This window comes from Cyprinodon variegatus, unplaced genomic scaffold, assembly GCF_000732505.1.
Source record: "Cyprinodon variegatus isolate N-32 unplaced genomic scaffold, C_variegatus-1.0 Scaffold65, whole genome shotgun sequence".
NCBI classification, from domain to species: Eukaryota; Metazoa; Chordata; class Actinopteri; order Cyprinodontiformes; family Cyprinodontidae; genus Cyprinodon; species Cyprinodon variegatus.
Genome location: NW_015150518.1, coordinates 1,577,043 through 1,585,523, shown reverse-complemented (window position 1 = coordinate 1,585,523; position 8,481 = coordinate 1,577,043).

Here is an 8,481-nt window from a genome sequence, read left to right as displayed (position 1 = left end):
TGACAGTTACATCAGTGAAGGAGCGTCAGGGCTGTCACATGACCACAGCTCCATTCAGCCGCTTAGTTCACTCAGTGTCAAATGAATGTTTTAGCTGTGCTCACTGTTGGATGTCAGAGATGATAGTAAATGGAGAAGTGGATATTTCAACTGAACAACTTAGGCTCTACTCTGGCAATCCACAAAATCCAAAAATACTAAAAACCAGGAATACTCTCTACAAGGTGGCAAAGACATGACAACAAACCAGCAATGGTTGCTGAGAGAGAAACAAAGACTAGACTAATCAGCAGATTGGGAGCAGGTGTGAACAGAGGAGACTAGAAGGTAGCAAGGAAAAGAAGACTGACACTAGAGGGCAACAGAGGAAAAAATAAATACCTAAGAACTCAAATACCTTAAAAAATAACTAGAATAACACAACATGGAAATAAAACCAATGAAAACTCAAAGAGAAAACTTAAACAGAGCTAAAACCATGATAACGTCTGCATTCAGCACCTAAACCATGGAGGTCTATTCATAAAATAGCTAAAATGTTTCCATATTACTACAACAAACAGAGTCTGAGTTCAGCTGGTTTCAACCCAGATTCTAAAGAATGAATGATCCCCCCCCCCTCCTTTTGGCACTTTCTTCTTTTTTTTGTCCATTAAGCTGATGTAACAAGTAAATTTCGCCACTGTGAGATCAATGAAGTCAATCAATCAATTGATTGACTTTAATCACCGAATTCTGAATTTTTTTTTCTGATATTAAACAAATAAAAAGATTTGTTAAGTTAAGTTGTGTCTGTTAAGTTTTTAATATTTTCTTTCTAGTGTCCCTATTTCTATAAAATAAAAGAGTCATAATTCTGAGAAGAACTTCGGCATTCTGAGATTAAAGTCAGAATTCTGAGAAAAAAGTAATAATTCTGTGAAAAAAATAACAAGAAGTCAAAACTCTGAGATTTAAGGGGGAATTCTGACTTTTTTCCCATATTAAACTCAAATAGAAAATTTTCCAGTGGTCCCGATCCTCTTCCTACATTTAGCCTTGGTTATTCTGACCACTGACTCTTGCCTCCCCCCTGCATACCTCCTCTTGGTTCAGTCCTTTCCACGCTGGCGCTGTTCTTTAAGCTTAGCCGTTAATTTTACTGTGTAACCATTTTTCTTTTGTCCTCTTAAATGTATCATTCATAAAACTTCTTTTGTCAGCAAACCCTGGGAACCTTTAAGACTTATTGCAAATAGATCTGAGGGACAATAAAATGTTTTCACAGACAGCTTCATTCAAGTTTTTGTCTGCTAAATTACCATTTTTCCAGCGGCTAGAAGGTTTATTGGTGCTTAACTATTGCTTTTATTAATCCATTAAGAGCTGAAATCTTCAAGGTGATTTCTCCAAATTATTCAATGACACTGAATCACAATGAAGCTGACTCTTTTCATTAGAACTCATTATCGAAACCCCAGGAACATTTTAGACATTTGAAGCGATCTACTAACGCTGCTGCAGTCCATTTTATGTTTGGTTAACCTGAATGATGCTAAGCAAAAGCAACACGTCCTTTGATTGTTTCAATTTATATGAAACCCCTCAGAGGTTCACGGCGTATAAATTAACCAAACAAACCCCTGAATTCACTTCCAGCACGTTTAATCAGTCTGACAGCACAGGTTTTGGAGGTGAAAACGGAGTTTATTTGTCATAGGAAACACTTAGAATATAATGTGCTGCAAATGAAGGATTTCTATCTTTGTTCTGTGATTTTTAAGTATTCAGTAAACCGCTTTGGTTAGAAGGACACAGCTGAACATTCAGAAAAGAACAGATGCTCCCTTTGTTGGATTTATCTGAACAAAAGCCTTCAGACATGTTGCACTAATGCCTTATTGTTTAGCTTATATCAGTGGTTCCAATCATTTTTGCTTGTAATCTTTTTTTCTGTCTTAATGTTGGCAGTGGGCTTTAGGCTGCCCTGCAAGGCTTTAAACCTGGGTTTAACCGGAGACTAAGCCATTCTCAAGCACATATCAAGGAGCTCATTTTGAGCCTGGATCCAGATTTATTGTTGATTCTGTTCATGGTGGAGAATCCTGCTTCACAGCAGCAGGTTGAGCCAAACATCCTCTAAATGTGCAGGGTCATCTTTGAGCACGCCATTTCACTTTTCTTTCACCAGTTCACCGCAGTTCTTCCAGCAGTCCACACTTTCTCTGCTCTCTTTTTCTCATGGTCTTCTCCTTCTTTCCCATCGCCCGGCTTGCCACAGGTTTGCCTGCTGTGTCTAAAAGTAGCAGCAGCAGCAACCCAGACTGACAGCTCATTGGCTCATGTGGATCACGTGCAGCCTGGAGCCGGACGCTCCCCAGGGCTTTACCGTATTAACAGGAGAAGAGGCGCAAGTGAAGTTAGACACTGTTGTTGGACAACATGCAGTAATTTATAAATGTTTTAAATCAGGTTGGGTCCGGATTAGCCAGCAGGTGGGTCCGGATCCGGACCGCTAATCCTGTTATACGAACTGAAGGTTGGACCCAATATTCAGCAAACAAACAGAAAGTTTCAAAGCAGGTTCATTTCAAAAATAACAGAAACTCTGTTCTCTGAAGCGGTAATGACCGCTTCAGAGAACAGAGTGCGGGGGAGCCGGCACCAGCCGACGCAGAGCAAGCTACAGTGTCCGTGAGGGATTTTGCAATGCCAAAAACCAGTCTAGAACAGTGTCAGAAACCAGGAAATCTGAGAGCCGAAGAGGTATCCAGGGAGAATCAAAGCCGAGGTCAGAAAAACAGTCCAAGTTTGATAACAGGCAAAATCCAGGCAGTCAGGCCAAAAACCAAACTGAGCAGGATAGACAGGGAAAAAGGCAAAAACAAATGGGCAAAAAACTGAGAAGAATTCCACAGAACAGAACACTTACTTTGAACAGCTTGGGTAACTCACACTGACACAGGTTGAATAATCCGACGCTGATGGCAGGAAAGCAAACAGCCTAAATAGCTGCAGGGAACAGGTGAATCAGATCGGCAGTAATCAGCCACAGGGCCAATTAGGCAGGTGAGCAGGAGCAGAGGAGAAAAACCCAACCATCAGCACCAGGATCCATGACTTCTGGTTTATAGTAATGAAAAAATTCCACAAAACATTGTCCTGGTTTGGCTAAGTAGCAAAGTTGTTGCAGCAACAGATAGTGAAAGATACACACTATTTTGGTCAAAGAAAGATAACCAGAGAATAGTTTTCTTATGGCTGCCTAACAGAATTCAACATTTCTATCAATATTTCTTTTTCATCAATTCTGACATATTCCTGCTGAAATGTCGGCCTGAAATAAACTCTGTTTAAGAGCTGCAGATCCATGCCCCGGAAAAGGAATCAGTTCACTACTGAAGCCCAAACCCCACAATGGTACCAGGGATTATATTCTCTGCTTTTAGTTTAAAGTTTTCTCCATGAGGGACCAGCTAGAAACAGAGGAGGGGATCCTAATAAACTGAAATAAAAGTCAATCTGTTCCTGAGCGTCACACATTCTCCCTCTGGATGATGAAGCTCCCTATTTTATCTCTGTGGCAGCGTCCTGCCACCATAGAGAGGAAACTCATTTCAATTCAATGAAGTTTTCAATTCACTTGCAGACTCACTACAGATGTCCTTGCCATGTAATCTAATTTATATACAAAGAATATGCAGCAAATATTAAATCAGATTTTAATAGTCGGTATCCGGAACCTCATTTTCCCAATCAGGATTTGTATCTCTTGAGGATAAGTGAGGGTTGAAAAATCAGTGGAGCATTAAACCATGAGCTCCAACTTTCAGATCAGCTCCTTTTTAGCTCTGAAATATTGGAGCAACCTACACGTCTAAAAAAACCCTACAATGAAATCCTGCTTTTACTTAAAGCTATGAGTGAAGTGCTTCACTTTGACCAAATAGGTGCTGATGAAAACCAGGCTGCTTTCTTTGTGGACATAGAGGAAGTTCTGACAGCATGCAGCTGTTTGAAAACAAAAATACAATAAAATATAACATTTCAACATGAAAACTGACCTAATCAGCTTTCATCTGGCAGCATTTGAGAGTTCAAACAAGTTTAAAGATGACGGCTAACAATTAGAGACGTGTATACAGGAGAGATTTCTTTTTCTTTTCCAGTGTATTTCTAAATTACAGGCACAGCAAAAGTGAATTACTGTATAGATCTGTGTGTCTCCTATTTCCCCCAGATTCAGACTCCCTACATGTGGCAATGCTTCAGTTTATGTTTTAAAGACTAACCTGCAGCTGCAGAGGCACTTTCTGATAAATCACCTCTCAGAGCAACACTTTCCATTTGAGACGTAAAAGAGGTCAGATCATTCAGCAGAGTAAGGCAAAATAAAAAACTTTTTTTCTTTAAAGTTTCATCTTAACTGATTAAGTTTCATCCAGTTAAAAGATGGCTTTAAAATTACTGTGCAATAAGGAATATATATATTTATATATAATTCTGAACTGGTATTAATTACAGAGCAGATTGACAGGAAATGTGACGGCTGTGTCGAAGGTTCAGGAGTTGTCTGCTCCGTCTCGGCAAGGCTGAAGCTATTATCCAGACTGTCCTCTGGGCGACTGTTTCAAAAATGAATCACATCACAATCAATCTGTGTGACATTGCAGCGTTCTTTCAGCTGACAGCTGGATCCTGCTGCACGCCGCTCAGCTGTCAAAGCCCTGATTCAGACTCTGTAGCTCTCGCATTCAATAAGCTTGTCTTTGCACTTTGTCACTCACTGAAGAAAGTGAGGATGTTGCTGGAGAAGGCAGAGGGGCGGATATGGTGCTTGTAAGTTAGTGTAGACGATCACTGCACTCGAAAAATGCTTGCTGAGTTTGTATCAGCACCACTGGAGCTGTCTGCACAAGAAGAGCTGTCCATGGTCCTGAAGTAGACAAAACCTTCGGGCAGCAGGTGGATTCAAAAATGACTTCACATTGTTTTCAGCAGAAAAAAAATGCAGCTAACTTAAAAAGGGGCAAAATGTAAAAAACATTAAATAAGTTGTCTGTCAAAAAAATAACAGTTCTTGACCTGCATCTGCAATATTTGACATTTATAATCCCAGGAGTTCTGTGTGACAGTGTGAACATGTGCAGCTGTTCCAAATGAATCCCTCCGTTCCAAGCCGTTAAACTGAGTTGGTTTAATGTTCATATCTAATTCTTTTTATCCATTAATAAATAATATTTTTTGTCTGGGAAAGGATTCATTCTCTGTTGAAAAAAATATAAAGTAAATAAATAGAAAATGGAAGGAAGAAAGAGAAAAAGATGAATTTAGAGGGGATGAAGGATGGAGCAGGTTGAGGAAAGGTTGATAAGAATGAGAGGTATAGTTTGAAGGAGGGGGCATAGAAGGCTGAGTAGATGGATGAAGGAGATGAAAAATGCAAGGATGAGGAAGGGTGAAGGAAAAAGCATTGATGGAGGATGATGATAAAGGTGGGGAATAAGGAATAAGATGGATGAATGAATAAAGGTGAAGATGGAGATTGAGATTAAAAGCTGAATAAAAAAGTGCTTTGAAGCTAATCACAGTTTTTATTTACATAAAATCTATTTAAAAAATAGCATTTCTAATGTTTTTCTGTATGCATTCTATTGTGGGACGTGGTCTGTAGCAAACAAAACCCTAAAAAACTAAGAAAATAATCAACACTTCTCATACAGTCTAGTAGTGGATATATACTTTAGGCTTCAGTAGGCCGAACATTTTGCCGCATGTGAACCCATTTTCTTCATCTTACAGTTATTTGCTTTTTCAACCCCTTATCTGTGGATTTCTTAATGTTGAACCAAACAGCTTTTAGCAGAGAGCCACCTGCAAAACCACCATGTTAACATCAGAATCATCAAGGTCTGCTTTCCTGCACATTGCAGACCTGTCTCTGCTTCCACACCTGGATCAAATTGCTGAATTACCTCCTCAGCCTGAAGCCAAGTTCTCCAAAGCCCTGATAATAACTTGATTATTTGACTTGGGTGTGTTTAAGCAGAGACACATGTAGAGGATGCAGGACACAGGACATCCAGGACCGAAACTGTGGAAGCCTGAAAGCCATTAAAAATGTCCCCACTTTCCTTGGCTGGTCCTTGAGTGATCCTTGGCTGGTCCTTGAGTGATCCTTGGCTGGTCCCCTACAATTCATTTTGAAACATCTATATCTGTACTAATATTCTTTCTGTCATGATTTGTGGACATTAAGATCTAAAGAAAAGCCTCCTGGTAATCAGTAATCTGTAATCAGTGAAAGTATGGAGTCAGAGTAAAAAAAATGAACGCCCAGGAGAAGGCCAGTGGCTGAAAGTGGGGAAGAGGGGATTTTGCTTGGAGTTGTAGGGGAGTAGGCCGCCATTAGGCTGGCGTTTGACTGAGAAGGGCCATTTTGAATGGCTGCTACTGTATAAATATGAATATAATTACTTGGGAAGATGCTTCTGGCATTACTTGTTATTCAAAGAATGAGTCTTCTTGTGTATCTTCTGATAAATAATTAGAAATTAAAGGCCTGCTTGGTTGTTCTTTGTTTTGGAGAAGACTGTGGGCCATTAGATCTCAGGCAGCTAAATCTAAAAAGTTATTTAGGATTAAAGTCATAGAAACGTGTTTCTCTGTGTTTTGTAGAACAAAATGATTATCCTTTCTGTTGGAAGAGGGTGATTAAAGAGGAAGACGATGTAGAATAAAAGGTTAAAGATTTCAAAAACAACCTGGATGGATATAAAGGTCAGGAATAAAGAAGACGAAGGGAGGGAAGGAATGAAATGGTGAATGATTGAGACCGAGCAGATTAGCCTGGTATAAATAGACTGCTGTGTAATTAGAGGTGTGGGTCCGCTGGATAATTGTTCACACATCAACTTCACAAGGCCTGAGGAAAACAGCCTGTCCTTCCAGCAGTGTTTCATCTGCATGGAAAAACCTGGAATATCTTTATAGAAGGGATAAAATGATAAATAACACAAATCTGTGATTCTGCATGTTTTCTTAAACACAAATGGAAAATTGTTACATGACTTGTTGTATTACTGGTGCAAGCAATAAAATAATGCAATCGAAAAATGATTTATTTGTGCAATTTTTTTCAAAATGTTTTTATTAAATTTTTTTTAAATGTTACTATTCAAATTTATGTTTTTCAAATTGAGTCTTTTCAAATTTCATCTTACAACAAACATTTTCTTCACTTCTGGGGCGGAATTTTCTCTGGAGGGAGGAGCAAAGACACATTAAGATAAGAGTTAAAGTTTGTAATATGCTGGTCAAGGCTCTCAGTCATCAGCTCATAGTCATTCAAAAAAAGTTAAAAACAATCCATTGGACTTTGTTTCCAAGTCTGAGTTTGAGGCTTTATAGAGTGGACCAAAAGCAAAGCCTTGTTTTGGTTTAGAAAACATGCAAATTAAACAGAACAGAACTCATCGCCTGCTCAGCTTGGCCAACAATTCCCTCTAATGACCCCCTCAGAGACATAGACAGGTATGGCGTATTGCAGGCTAATAAAGAAACCAAATGACCTCCATTCCTAAGAGGCAGACCCGTTTGTTTTTTAATTCAAAACAAGGCTTGGTCCACCTACTAAAACCTGGAACTAAACGCTATTTCTGACATGTTGAATTGAAAAAGCTTCCTGGATGGAAGAGAAACGTCTTCAAACTTGGAAACAAAGTTCTGTGTCTGTATAATGGGGCTGATTTATGTATTGTCTTTTTTAAAAGGTCCAATGCCTGTTATTGCCTAGGTCCCCAGATTTCCTAAATCCGCCCCTGTCCACATGTGTTTGTTTTTTCCTGGTTCCCATCAGTGATCTTCAGGTGGTAATGGATGCCTCCTTCCATTAATTAAGGTCATAATGGAAGCTTTAGCTGCCGCTATGAGTCAGCCATCCAGGAATAATTACTGCAAGCAAATAAGATGTAATTTTTGATTCTCATATTTTATTGGTTGCTTGGCAATAAATGCATAGAAAGTCAGCAGCAATGAATGCCAAGAAGCAGAGAAGGTAACTTGGTTCCTGGCCCTTCTTATCTCCCATGGAGCCATGCAGCTGATCTGTCACTATTTGACTAAAAGCCTTTAGTGAGAGTTTATTCAGACGGCTCCCTGAAGCCTCGGCTGAAATAAGCACTCGCCTGGGAGAAGTAGCTGGCTGTGAAAATATATTCAGTTCCTTTTGTGAGAGAGTTTCCTCGTGGGGAGATGTTTTGTACTCCACAGCTCCTCCGTATAGAGCTGAAGCTGGGACATTTGGACTCCTTCGGGGCTTTTGTGTTGGCTTTCAGAGAGCAAATAGCTGCCACCGTGAGCCTGTCTGGGTGGGAGGAAGAAAATCTATTTAGAGCGGCTCTATCTGCTGTCTTGTGTGGATTTGGTCCTGTACTTGTGTCCTCATGAGGACTGATCAGTTTGAGATGATCAGATTAAATTAGAGGTTTTGTTTCACCTCAT